Genomic DNA, 14,855 nt, shown 5'->3' on the forward strand with positions numbered 1-14,855 from the left:
TCAGGAGGGTCAGTCACCGACACTCAGAACTCCGCCACCCTTCTCATGGAGGTAAGAGCTACCAAAAATGATACTTTTGTAGAGAGATGCAGCAAAGATTAGGTACCCACTGGTTCAAAGGGCAGACCATCATCTTGTTAGCAACAGATTTAAGTCCCAGGCAAGAATGGGATCCATGACATGGGGGTATAACCTGTCCAGATATTTTAAGAGTCTGATATTGGATTGGAATATATTGAGTGACCTGTTATAGGAGGGTGGAAAGCTGGAGACAGATTGATTGGATTGATTGGAACTAACTGATAAGCTTTGTTGTTCCAGGTGGAACAAGTAGTCCAAAACTTGTTGGACAGGGGTCAGGACTGGCGAAACATCATTCTGTGACCACACTCGTGATCTCTGCTGAACAATCTGCACAGGTGAACCACCAAGCTGTTCTGAAAACCAGGAAGATGAGAGACTGAGATGTATTGCACTGGTGATACAAAACTCCCAAAGATGTGTCACCTCTTGACAGAGACCATCTGATTTGGTCCCTCCCGGTCTGTTTGTAGTGTCGTCCATGAGGACTTGCAGAGCCTCTCCCTTGATGTGAGGGAGAAAAGCACGACAGGATAGATGAATTCCTCACAACTCCTGCATGTTTATGTGGAGAGCCAAATCTTCATGAGACCATAGACCCAGAGTTTGTAGGTTTCCTAGATGAGCTCCCCAACCTACAGAAGAAGTGCCTGTAACCAGAACCAATGTGGGCAAGGGAGGAGTGAAGGGACCTCCCATACACAAGGAGACTAGTAATCCTGTAGATACCTGAATCAGCATATTCAAGAAGTGATGAGCCAGGGAGCACACTGACTTTAACCAGCTATGCAACCTTCTAAGAAGTCTGGCATGCCAAACCACATATGTACAGGAAACCATGTGCCCCAGTAGTCTGAGGCAGTTTCTTACTGTTGTGATTGGATAGGCTTTGAAATGTATGGAAATGTTTAACATTGTCTGGAATCTGGCTTGAGGTAGGAGTGTCCTGGCTACTGTAGAATCCAGGGGTGCCCCTATAAATTCTATTCTCTGACTGGGTAGAAGACTTGTCCTTGTTGATCATCAGACCCAGAACACTGAAGACAGATCAGATCCTGCCTTGACTGAGTTCTATTTGGAACCTGGATTGGCCTCATACTAGCCACTCATCCAAGTAAGCAAATATTTGCACCCCTGCTTTCCTTAAGAATGCAGCTACTACTGCCATGAATTTTGTAAATATTTGCGGGGCAGCAGACATGCCAAAGAGCAGGACTGTAAACTGATGATGGGAGTTGTTAACTAGAAATCTTAGGAATCTCCCATGGCTTTGCTGGATCGTCACATGGAAATAGAAGGCAACATACAAGGCACTGGGATCCAGAGAGGGGATAATGGAGACTAGGATGATTATGTGAAGCCTTATTTCAGTGGCTCTCCACCTTTCCAGACTACTGTATCTCTTTCAGGAGTCTGATTTGTCTTGCATACTCCCAAGTTTCACCTCACTAAAAAACTACTTGCTTACAAAATCAGACATAAAAACACAAAAGTGTCACAGCACGCTATTAATGAAAAATTGCTGACTTTCTCATTTTTACCATATAATTACAAAATAAATCAATTGTGCAGGAGGTCAGACTAGATGATCATAATGGTCCCTTCTGACCTTAAAGTCTATGAGTCTATGAGTCAATTGGAATATAAATATTGTTCTCACATTTCAGTGTATAGTATATAAAACAGTATAAACAAATCATTGTCTGTATGAAATTGTAGTTTGTCCTGACTTCACTAGTGCTTTTTATGTAGCCTATTGTAAAACTGGTCAAATATCTAGATGAGTTGATGTACCCCCTGGAAGACCTCTGCGTACCCCCAAGGGTACACGTACCCCTGGTTGAGAACCATTGCCTTATTTTCTTTATATATTTGTTCAAATTCCGCAGGCCTAGGATGTGTTTGAATCCTTCTTTTGTCTTGGGATCAGGATGTAACGTGAATAGAAAACCTTTCGCATGATGGAGAGGGGGAACCTTACAGCTTTCCAATAGAGGAGAAACTAGGCCTCCTGGAGGACAGCCTTGTGAGAGTTGTCCCTGAAGAGGGACAGGTGGAAATAAACTGCAGGGTGTATCCCTGTTCCACAGTGCAGAGAACTCATTGAGCCATGGTAATATTGGATCAAGCACAGAGGAAGTTGGACAATCTGCTTGAAAAAACAGGGTAGGAGAAGCTACTATGTAACAATGTGATACCCTGTCTTCAACAAGGCAGTCAAGCAGACTGCTTGGGATTTCCAGGCTGTCTTGAATGACCCAGTGTAGAAGAAAACTGAGGAGGTTGAGGTCTTCACCTGTGGTTCTGTTTCCCCCCCACCCCCACCCCCATTTTCTGGGTGGTCAGGCTACACAGATGGGAAAATGGGTATCTTTGGTGACACTGAGCAAAGAATTGCTTTATTTTAGGGAAAGGACCATAAATTCCCAGTGATTTCAGCATGGCCCATGAATCCTTGCCACTAGAGTGCATCCATCTTCTCCAATAAGAGTGTAGGACCTTCAAAGGGAACATCTTGGACAGGAGGCCCTTCAACTGAAGCCACACACATCTCTGCATAGTTATTGCAGAAGCCATGGCTCTGGCTGTGAATATGCAGCATGTAAAAATCCTAGCCACCAGTTTGCTCTCTTCTAAGAAGACCTCAAACTCCTGCCTGGCATCCTCTGGCAACCTGTATGCAAACTTCAGTACATTGTCCCAGGGGAGAAGTCATATCTGGCCAGCAAGGCTTGATGGTTAGAGATGTATGACACTGTGGGCCAGCTATGGAATAAACCTTTCTACCAAAAAAGTCTAGTCTCTTTGAGATAGTGCACATCATAGATGTCTTTCTTTCATTCACTGCCAAGACAGCTAAAGAATCATAGGGGACTTTTCACCTGCTCAGGGTGACTACAGGGCCTACCAGGAGTTACCGAAGAGAATAGCTACCTTTCTTGCTATTCAGGTTGAGGTGGTTCTGGAGAGTTCCTATAGGCTGGTGGATATACTGGGTGTGTATAAAAATGTTCATAGACCTGGAAAGGGGCACGGTACTCTCTTTCAGTCTTCTTAGCTGTCGGTGGCAGAGATGATTGAGTTTGCTACAAAGATTTTGTGGGTTCTAGAATGGCTTCATTTATAGATAGAGCCTCTCAGTAAGGTCCTGCTGAACCCAGTATATCCACCAGCCTATAGGAACTCTCCAGAACCACCTCAACCTGAATAGCAAGAAAGGTAGCTATTCCCTTCAGTAACTCCTGGTAGGCCCTGTAGTCGTCCTGAGCAGGTGAAAAGTCCCCAGACACCACAGCCTCAACAGGTGATGATGATGATGAGGAGGAGGAATTAAAGGAGGTTGTACTGAGTTGGATCAAGGGTCTGATCTCTGATCTCTTGAGGTTCCTGCTCAGTACCTGGGCTACGGTCATGAACCTCCTCATCTGGTATTTGCTTGGGAATCTAGATGAAGGCAGAACCATGGAGGACTGTGGTGGTTGGGATGGAAGCCCCATTGGTTTCCAGAAAGGCCATTGGTAGAATATAGAACCTCAGCTGCTCCAAGGAGCAGAGTCTCTGGAACATCTCAGGACATCCAATGAGTATCAGAAGCACAATTCTTGTGATGAAGGTGTCACTTTCTGTCCTGGAAGCGAGGGGAATGGGACCCGAGCTCAGACTCTGAGGAGGATCCTGAGTCACCTGACCACGGAGATGCTGTACGAGGCAGTGCTGAAATCTGGTGTTATCCCTCTAGAGATGTCAGTACTGGGGATAGCATGTTGGGTTTACCCTTTGACTGTACTGTGTGCCAAAGTGCTGGACACTCTGAAGTAGTCACTCACAGCACCAAGGGGTGAAACTTTCTTGGAGGTAAGGCTGTAGATGAAGTCTGAGGATCAAGCAGTACCAGCTTGTTTGTCTCCTGCACTACTGGAGAATCCATCACCAACAGATAGAGCAGGTCCCATGCTGCTGCATAGACTCCAGGATCATCAGTACTGAGAAACTTCCCTGATGTGGCTGTTGTTGCGTCAAAGGAATTGGTACCACAGTGGGTGTTGGTCTCAATAACCTGGGCACTGGTGCTGATGACACTTGATGAGATGAAAAGGTTGGTAACAAGGAGCATTTCTTCCCAGTGGATGCTCTACCTTGTCCTCTTGCTTGTTTACTGGTGGACAGTACTGAGGGCCTCAAACTTGTAGAGGAGCTTGGCTACTTTGAGGATTATGGTCTGGGCTTCTTCCTCAGTACTGGAAAATGGGATCAATGCTGACTCTCCACAAAGTTCAACCAAGGCAGAAGTACTTGGTCGTGTGCCGTGAATGGGACGGTTCAGAGGAGGATGCAGGATGGCCTCCATGAGAAAGTGATGCAGTCTGAACCTCTGTCTTTTTTTGGCCAGGGTTTGAAGTTGCTGAAGATCTGGCAATGGTCTCAGATGTGATCTTCACCAAGGCACTTTAAGCACCTGGAATGAGGATCACTCACCCACACAGATTTTTTTGCAGCTGCCACAAGGCTTAAAGCCACGAGACTGAGGCATACCCTGATGACAGTAAATGGCACACTTTGTATAGAAAAGATCCAATGCCCAAAAGTTGAGAAATAACAAAGAAATAACAAAGAATACCAACACTAACTTAAATTAAGGTATAGTGCGAACAATTTACAGAACTATTACTAGAGGGAGAAAAATCACAGCAGCAAGCTGACAGGCTCTGACTACCAGTTATGGGTGGTAAGAAGGAACTGAGGGAGGTCTAGGGCAGCTCCACTCGTTATATCATTATGCAGCAACACAAGTCAGGAGAGGGCACTTGCACCGTCCTCTGACTCTGAGGTGCGCACACACCTAACGTGGAATGGACATGTGCAATCTCTCAAAAAAGAATATTTATTTACGGGGGTCCCCTGTATAGGTTGGGGTTGTGTTCTTGAAAAGGGAGATGTATACCAAAATGATGTATACTGGGGAATTTTTCCCCATAAGAAATAATGGAATAAGGAGAGATGTGTTCACAACTTCACCACACTCGCCTATGACAATGCTCGTTTCGCCTAAACAGTGTAACTTTTTACAATGACAGGTTACACAGTACACATTTTACACATAAAACATTGAATACAATAATGTAGAACCCTACTAACACCATTCGAACACATAGAACATTTTAATACAGTAAATGCAATGTAGTATAAAACCGTGTCAATTACGCTAAACTTAAGTAGGGGTGGCAGCTGAGTTTTCTTGGGCTGGCTTTTCCATGGCTGGCTTTTTGGTTGTAGAAGTCTTAAAAAAGGATTGTATCAAGGTCCGCTCTCCTCCACACATTGAGTTTGAGAATCTTGCCAGGACTCTGGATAGAATGAGGGTTCTGAGCAGCTGTGGATGTCAGCAAGATTTAGGTAGCTTTGTGCATATCCACCAGCAGAAACTTAGATGCCTATAGGAATAGAGGCACCTACAGGTTTAGGCAGCAGCTGAGTGGTGGTTTTGAGAACATCATTTGCACCTAAATATTCAATTTAGGTGCCTAAAGAGGCAGTTAGACACCTAATGGGCTGGATTCACAAATGGACTGATTTGTTATTAGAAGGAAGTATGGACTTAACAAAAACAGATGTCACAAACTGATTACATTTCAAATTTGAAAAATGGGACTTAGGAGTCTAATTCACTTGTGTACTTCTGAAAATTTCACCTTGGATATCTTTCTAAAATATTTGCTCTAGTTCAACCGCAAGTTATTGGGCTCGATGCAGGAGTTATGGGGCAAAATTCTATGGTCTTTCTTATGCAGGAGGTCAGACAAGATGAGCATAATGGTCTCCTCTCTTTGGCCTTATCTGGTTCAGAGAATTTTCCATTTGCAGGGATATTAATAGCATTTTGCCCTACTTCTGGTTATTTTACATATAGGTCTTCAGTGTTATCCGGTATGGATACAAAATACACTTCAGAAAGATTCCTTCAGATTGTCCCTCCCTGAGATTGCACTCAAGGACAGCAACTTCAGGGAGAAACAGAAAGATACCCAGTTCTTTCTGTCAAATAATATTCCTAAGCAAAATAGAGAAAGGGGTATTATTGCAGGAATTTCTTAATACTTAATAAATCAAGAAGGCTCTACGCCCATCTTAGACTCAGAGACCTTAATTCTGAAGGGGAAGATCACTGGTTTTGTAAACTGGATCTCACAGCCATCCAATCTTGATTTAAACCTGTGGAATTATTTGCCAGAGAATGTTATGAAGGCCAAAACTATAACAGGGTTCAAAAAAGAACTAGATAAGTTCATGGAGGATAGGTCCATCAATAGTTATTAGCAAGGATAGGCAGGGATTTAAAACCATGCTCTGAAGTGTCCCTAGCCTCTGTTTGCCAGGAGCTGGGAATGGGTGACGGGGGATGGATCACTTGATGATTACCTGCTCTGTTCATTCCCTCTGGGGCATCTGGCATTGGTCACTGTTGGAAGACAGGCTACTGGGCTGGATGGACCATTGGTCTCACCCAATATGGCCATTCTTATGTTCTAAAGGCTTCAAGTAATAAAGAAGCCACCCATCCCTAGGTAATTCACTCTGGAACATTTCAAATGCCAAGACGATCCTTATGCTTGTGAACAGGCTACTTGGAATATTTCAGCTCCCTTCAGAAGGGAGTCTAGTTACTCTGGAGTTTGGCCATATTGAGCCACAATGAACACTCCCCTTACACCAAAGAGGTTGCTCCATCACATAGTAGGTCCACCAGCTTCTCATGTACTTCCAGGCCCAATGAACACAAGTATAATGATACCATTGTCAGCTACTCTTACAAGCATCAAATGACATCCACACAACAGGCCTGCTCCAGCGCACATCCTCACAGGTCACAGTGGTAAGACATCTTCATGTTTCTTCTGGAAAAAGAATCCATAAAGAAACACTCTTTTTCCAAAGCTCAAACTGAGACAGAAGGGGCATGTTCCATGCACCAAACAAACATCCCACAACACTTATACATGACATCTGAAAGACCAGAGGGCTCAACCAGTGCCCTTGCTCTAGTTGTACAGAATGGACAGCAGCTACCATTCACTATTAACATCCATACTCTTACAGTGCTCTTTAATCTATGTCAGCACTATTCAATCATCTTCTGAGAAGCGTTCAGTTAATCCCGTCCTGCTCTATTATTTAATGTACAAATACAAAATAAGCCTTGAAAAATTGTTGACGCCCACCACACTCTTCTGAAAACATGAATGTGCTACTGGCCACAAAAAGGTTGGGGACCACTGGCTTAGAAAATGTAGCCCACAGAATGCTGACTGAGGTCTTTTTCGCTCCACTCCGAAACGTAGGGAGACAAAATGGGGAAAACTTTCATTTTCAAGAAAAATGAAAGCTTCCAAAAGTTATTTCATTCCAGGGCTGACATCTAACAGCAGAATGTTTGAGAGTGAATATTAGTACTACAATGTGGTGTTTGTATTCACAGCCACACAATGAGATTTCTAAACGGTAAATGGTAAAACAATAAGACTTAAGTGTTATTATGAAGGCTGATGTGTATTTTGGGGGGTCATTTATCATATTCTACCTTTACCTACTAATCTAAATGTCCAAATTTATCTGAGCTATTGGAGGATGACAGCAAATATGTAGTAGCAATTATTAGTGTATTAAAGATTAATCGGTAGGTATCTTAAAAAATGAAGAAAAAAATACAGTCTCTGCTTCATTTATATCAACGAACAACTGTTCCAAAACTGCATGTAGTGATGAATGATCATAATTTCATTTTGTATCTCATGTGCTTGTTAGGGTAGGTGTAAAACCAGTCCTTTTAATTAAAAAAGCAAAAATGCTTAAATATCGAGATACAGTGATTAGTACTTTTCATTTACCTTCTGCAATAAAGAGGATTGTTTACACTGCTTACTTTGGCTTTCTGAAAGCTTTTTCACATTCCTCATCCCTCATATGCTGGGCCATGTACACCAAAAAGATGAGAACAAAGTCTAGAAGCTGAAATATAATATTTGAAATTTAGAAAGTGATAGAATTTGAAAGAGAACTAACTTCGAAAATCCTTGTCTCATCTTCCCACCCTTTCCTCTCGCAATCTCCTGCAGTTGCAAAATTTTTATAGGTCAAGGCAGATCAGCAAAATAAAACTACTGTATCAACACCATATGTACATAGCTATATGTGAGTGAAAAAAGCCTCAAGTCAGAGACTGATCTTATTCATACTGAGAAACCTTGGAGTAGAAGGGTGTAGAATTCACTGAGGCACATCAGACCTATACAGAGGAGGATAAATTCCTATGAGTATCTCTAATTTTTATGAAAAATTAACATATTCCTGGTAAATAAGGCCCCTGAGATTTATTTAAAAAATAGTTTTTATAAAAATAGCATAACTGGTATCTCTGGATCAAACTGCCGATAGTATCATGTGGACTAATATGCTGGGTAGCATAATAAATCATATTAATAATATGTGTTATCAGCATCATACATATATTAGTATGCATTAAGCACCAATAACAAGCACAAATACTGAAACAATGATATAGAAAAAGTGGCCTATACCGTAAACCTATTCATTTATGCTAAGCATCCCATAACACCTTGCATTTGTTGAAGCAAGAATTTCAAACAAGCAGATAGGAAACCTGTCAAAATCAAGATGCATTTGTTCTATGTCATAGTACCTTCACTGGCCAGTATGTGGAATGCTAGTACCCAAAACAAAGATAAGTAAGGAACAAAACAGTAAGTTAGAGAACTGGACAAACTGATGGGTTAGATTTCAGTGACACGTAAGGAGGTATAACTTGTAAAAATCATCATATAACTAATACCAGCTGAAATGTGTAACATGGGGAGCACACCTTCTGCCTAAGAGGAATGTAACATCGCTGCATGGGACTGCTCTTTGGAGATTGGCATCGTATAAAATTGTTTTCCTATACCATATTAATAAACCTGATTTACATTGGTTATTCGTTCTCCAGTATATTTCAAAACAAATCAAAGTGTGGTCAATCAATTGACTATACAATTTCTCAACAATTAGTACATGAAAAGCAGCAGTCCAGTTACTCAGATAGCCTGCCTATCAATATAGCACTTCTAACACGGCCGAAGTTAAAGAGAGTGATTTAGACTCAAAACTTAAAAAAATTACATCAGGGCTCTAAAAATTTACTCCAAAACTAAATATATCAGCTAGGGGAACAGTCTCCAGAGCATAGGATGGATTCCGATAGCTTTGTAAATTTAAATAAACTTCTATATTACACTCTCAGATGAGTGCACTAATAACTGGGCTAGAGAATACCATGGGGTGGCTGTGTCTCATTCTCTCCTGTTAAAGTTGATCCACTTTGTATAAAATAACTTGAGTAGTCACTGGCCAGAAAGCACATGACAATGACCCTCTCTAGTCCAGCAGCTACACCACTCACCAAGCAAATGGGAGACCCAAGTTCAAATCCCCAATTCACATCAAGCAGAGACGGGGAACTGAACCAATGCTTCTCACATCCCAGTTGAGCGCCCTAGCTACTGGGCAAAAGGGGGTAGGGGAGGCAGTTCCTCCTCTAGCTGTTTTTGGTTGCAACTATTTGGTGAATTCACATCAACATTGCAAATAGTTTTGGATTTACGGGTTTGCATTCTTTGGTAAATAAAATATTAGTCTGAAAAATTTCACCCAACCTTAGTCTCAGTAACTTTAAGATGATTGACTTGGTGTTGACAGACACACAGGAATCCAGACTGGATTGTTGACAGACAATCCAGGAAGTTTTTGGAAAGTGTAGGGGACAACTTCCTGGTGCAAGAGCTGGAAGAACCAACTAGGGGAAAAGCTCTTCTTGACCTGCTGCTCACAAACCAGGAAGAATTAGTAGGGGAAGCAAAAGTGGATGGGAACCTGGGAGGCAGTGACCATGAGATGGTCGAGTTCAGGATCCTGACGCAAGGAAGAAAGGAGAGTAGCAGAATATGGACCCTGGACTTCAGAAAAGCAGACTTCGACTCCCTCAGGGAACTGATGGGCAGGATCCCCTGGGAAAATAACATGAGGCGGAAAGGAGTCCAGGAGAGCTGGCTGTATTTTAAAGAATCCTTATTGAGATTGCAGGAACAAACCATCCCAATGTGTAGAAATAATAGTAAATATGGCAGGCGACCAGCTTGGCTTAACAGTTAAATCCTTGCTGATCTTAAACACAAAAAATAAGCTTACAAGAAGTGGAAGATTGGACAAATGACCAGGGAGGAGTATAAAAATATTGCTCAGGCATGCAGGAGTGAAATCAGGAAGGCCGAATCATACTTGGAGTTGCAGTTAGCAAGGGATGTTAAAGCTAATAAAGCTAATAATTGGAGATATACCAATCTCCTAGAACTGGAAGGGACCTTGAAAGGTCATTGAGTCCAGCCCCCTGCCTTCACTAGCAGGACCAATTTTTGACCCAGATCCCTAAGTGGCCGTGGGACCCTTATTGAATGAGGGAGGCAACCTAGTGACAGAGGATGTGGAAAAGGGTAATGTACTCAATGCTTTTTTTGCCTCTGTCTTCACGAACAAGGTCAGCTCCCAGACTACTGCACTGGGCAGCACAGCATGGGGAGGAGGTGACCAGCCCTCTGTGGAGAAAGAAGTGGTTCAGGACTATTAAGAAAAGCTGGACAAGCACAAGTCCTTGGGGCCAGATGCGCTGCATCCGAGGGTTCTAAAGGAGTTGGTGGATGTGATTGTAGAGCCATTGGCCATTATCTTTGAAAACTCATGGCGATCGGGGGAGGTCCCAGATGACTGGAAAAATGATAATGTAGTGCCCATCTTTAAAAAAGGGAAGGAGGAGGATCCGGGGAACTACAGACCAGTCAGCCTCACCTCAGTCCCTGGAAAAATCATGGAGCAGGTCCTCAAGGAATCATTTCTGAAGCACTTTGAGGAGAAGAAAGTGATCAGGAACAGTCAGCATGGATTCACCAAGGGCAAGTCATGCCTGACTAACCTAATTGCCTTCTATGAGGAGATAACTGGCTCTGTGGATATGGGAAAAGCAGTGGATGTGTACTCCTTGACTTTAGCAAAGCTTTTGATATGGTCTCCCACAGCCTTCAACTATCTGAAGGGGGGTTCCAAAGAGGATGGAGCTAGGCTGTTCTCAATGGTGACAGATGACACAACAAGGAGCAATGGTCTCAAGTTGCAGTGGGGGAGGTCTAGGTTGGATATTAGGAAAAACTTTTTCACTAGGAGGGTGGTGAAGCACTGGAATGGGTTCCCTAGGGAGGTGCTGGAATCTCCATCCTTAGAGGTTTTTAAGGCCTGGCTTGACAAAGCCCTGGCTGGGATGATTTAGTTGGGGATTGGTCCTGTTTTGAGCAGGGGGTTGGACTATATGACCTCCTGAGGTCCCGTCCAACCCTGATATTCTATGATTCTATGATGCAGAGACTCTGTCGGTTGGATAGTGCAGAGAATATCCTGGAATCTGCCAGAGGCAGGTAGACTTCTTATCATGGCATCTACAACTGCCCTGGTGAATGCAATCAGTTGAGTTGATATAAACTGTGACTGTTCCAGATTTATCCTCAAATTTAGGAGCTGAAAAAGAGAGCATGTCTTTTGTAGAGTGACTACATTTATGAGCCAGCTATTGAGATGTGCGACACATGAATGTGTTGTTATCACTGTGAGACACTTGGTAAGTATTTGTTCTATAGCAGACAGGCAACCTGTAGGATTCTGTACTGACAATGCACCTTGACAATGTAGAAATGGAGGCTTTGGGAAGGGGTAATGAATATATTGGAGATAAACATCTCTGAGCCTGAGGGTTGCAAACCAGTCTTGCAGATTTTCAAAACAAAAACTGGAGACCAGGGTCACCATGCAGTGTCTGCACCTGTACATTCTGAGTACTCAGATACAAAATGGCACAAAAATTTCCTGATTTATTTGGGATAAACAAGTACCAGGAATAGAAACCTTTTGCTCGTTAAGTCTGAAAAGGAGTTGATCTTATGTCTGAGTAGAATCTCGTAAGAAGAATCTCTGAACAGAGAAGGGGAGAGAGGATGATTCAGAACCAAGGAACATAATTCAACAGTTTATCCATTTTTTATATCTAGCACCCAATTTTTGGTGGTAATTCCACTCCATAATTCCAAAAGGAAAGAAAGGCATTCCCCAAAAGAAGTAGTAGTATATTCAATGAGATTTAAATTCACATGAACTGATCTGGGGCTCTCAAATGTACCAGCAAAGCATTTGCTTAGAAGTCACCAAAAGAGCTGAAGTAAAAAGGAAGGATAATCTTCTTTCTGGCAATGTGGTTTAGTTTTTTCTTCTGCCAGAATAACAGGAAGATCTTGAGAGGAAGCTGAATGAGGTATGTGGTACCTGAAGAGCATCTTTATTAATTTTTTTAAGAAAGATTGAGAGTTCTACAGATTCAGAGATTCATAGGGATCACTGTGATCATCTAGTCTGACCTAAATTATCTACTCTAACCTCATACCTGTAAAACACACGACACAGAACTCCCCCAAAGTAATTCCTTTTGAACTATAGTATATCTTTTAATAAAATATTCAATCTTCATTTAAAAATTCCCACTGACGGAGAATCCATCATGACCCTTGGTAAACAGTGCCAATGGTTAATTAGTCTCACTGTTAACAATTCACACCTTATTTCCAGTCTGAATTTGTCTAGCTTCCAGCCACTGGATCTTGTTATACCTTTGTCTGCTAGACTGAAGAGCCCAGTATGAAGTATTTGTTCCCCATATAGGTCCTCATGGACTGTGATCAAGTCCTTCAAAAGGGAGGCCTTCTAATCTGACCTGCATGTCCACAGGCAGCCTTAACCACTTCTGCCATGCAGGCCTTCTCACTGTTATGGCTGCCATGGCAGAGTGACAAGCCATATCCCAAGTGTCTCCTATGACCCACCATCACTGTAAACTAAATTAGGTAGGATGAAGAACAAATAACTCAGTGGTATTAAGGGTATTAATCCTATGGAACTATAACTGCCTAAAAGCCCCAAATGCACTATTAAAAGGAAAGTTCTAATTTTTGTATTAAATATGTCTAAACATAACTTTTACAGTGGAAAACTCTCACAAAGCTTGGAGGAAAATGGACAATGAAGTAAGTCAAAGGCAAACAGAACTGGGACCCATATTAACAGCATGGTGTCACATTTTCTTTTCTTCACATACTCGTTTAGCCTGTGTGATAGTTATACAACTTAAACATAATTAGTATTTCATCAAATAAACTCGTACAAATGTACAACAAATGTATAAACATAATGTCTCTTACTGTAAAGAAAATGGTATTCTTTTGGGCTCTCGCTCTGTCTTTAAATAGAGCCAGACTAGGCCAAAGAGAGGAGATTACGTCACCTCCCTTGGATTTTGTTAAATCCCGAAAATGTGAACCCGAGGGATTTCCTCCATAGTATGTCATTTTCTTTCCCTACCTTATTTGTCCTCTTTCCTACCTTTCTCTTGTTTTGTCGAACATGAGTCTATCTGAGTCAGCTCAGACAACTCCATCTTTAGCAATAGTGCTGTAAAAAGCCCAATATATACAGCCCAATGCTTGTAACAGTTTTCTAGGTATCAGAGTTGAGACCAAGCATCCTGCTTGTAATTTCCCAACAGCAAGGCTGCAAGGAAAAGTAAGCAAAGACAGATGCTGCATTCTCTATCTTTTGCTATCCTTTTCCCTCCTATTTAATGTGTTTGTCCTGTTTCTTCTTAAAGGAAGCACGGTTGGATTACAGCAATAACAACTGTTTAAGACCATCTAAACTATTTTTTTCCTTCCAAAAAGGACTGTGAATGCCATCTTTAATGTCATCAAAAGAAAGACAAGCAGGAGTTTTCTCCTATAAATCACCATAAAACTAAAAAGAAAGAGAATAGGGAAAATTGTTAATAGGAAAGCCTATTATTTTCAAATAATTTAACTCTCTTCCTTTCTCTTTCACTTCCCAAAAGCTAAACTAGATAAGGTATTCTCAGCTTAGTTACACAGAAAAGGAACACTAAGAACATCGCTACCCGAGCCAGGCTGCCGGAGCCCCGGGGTAGCGGTAGCAGGGCTCGGGCGGCAATTTAAAGGGCCTGGGGCTCCAGCTGCTTCAGGGAGCGCCGGGCTCTTTAAATCACTGCCCGAGCCCTGCCGTCGCTACCCCAGGGCTCCGGCAGCCTGGCTCGGGCGGCGATTTAAAGGGCCTGGGGCTCCGGCTGCTGTGGGGAGCCCCAGGCCCTTTAAATCACCAGCCTGGGGAAGCCGATCTGGTCCAGCATAGCATACCAGCTCTTGCCAGTACGCCGTACTGGATCGTACCGGTTTACTTTCACCTCTGACAATATCTTTAAACACTAGAATCACACTCAGCATGGCGAGATGCTCACTCTATGAGAGGCACCTGGGAACTGAGACAGACTGAAGGAACAGCAGATTCACGTCTCCCATCTCACACTCACTCCAGGGCACAAGCTCATTGAGTGGAATGGTGGGTAGAATCGTTGTTTGTTTTTTTTTTTCTTTCTTTTTCTTTTTTTTGTGTGCCAAGTGCGTATAGTTGAATTTGTGTACGTTAAATGCGCGTATGATGCGACTCCACTGTAATTCAGCTAAGTTATTTACCGAGTAGGTCAAAAAGACACTGTGTAATGTTGCAAAATTAGGACCACAGAGAATTACCTATCTACAGTAAGGCTTTTGTCCATTCTACAATATCAGTTA

At 42.4% G+C, this 14,855-nt stretch overlaps 1 protein-coding gene across 6 annotated transcripts in view; it reads right to left on the reverse strand.

Moving 5' to 3' along the window:
• Positions 1 to 14,855, reverse strand: part of ADARB1 (adenosine deaminase RNA specific B1) — a 245,080-nt gene that overhangs the window by 98,296 nt on the left and 131,929 nt on the right. For 2 of the 6 annotated variants that reach the window (XM_039494228.1, XM_039494230.1), the window contains exon 1: positions 7,965 to 8,079. The exons of the other annotated variants lie outside the window; for them this stretch is intronic. The gene's annotated coding sequence lies outside the window, so the exon portion shown is untranslated. Of the gene's footprint in view, positions 1 to 7,964; positions 8,080 to 14,855 lie in introns of those variants that run through there. 6 annotated transcript variants of the gene reach the window in all.

The sequence above is a fragment of the Mauremys reevesii genome, linkage group 11 (genome assembly GCF_016161935.1).
Source record: "Mauremys reevesii isolate NIE-2019 linkage group 11, ASM1616193v1, whole genome shotgun sequence".
NCBI classification, from domain to species: Eukaryota; Metazoa; Chordata; order Testudines; family Geoemydidae; genus Mauremys; species Mauremys reevesii.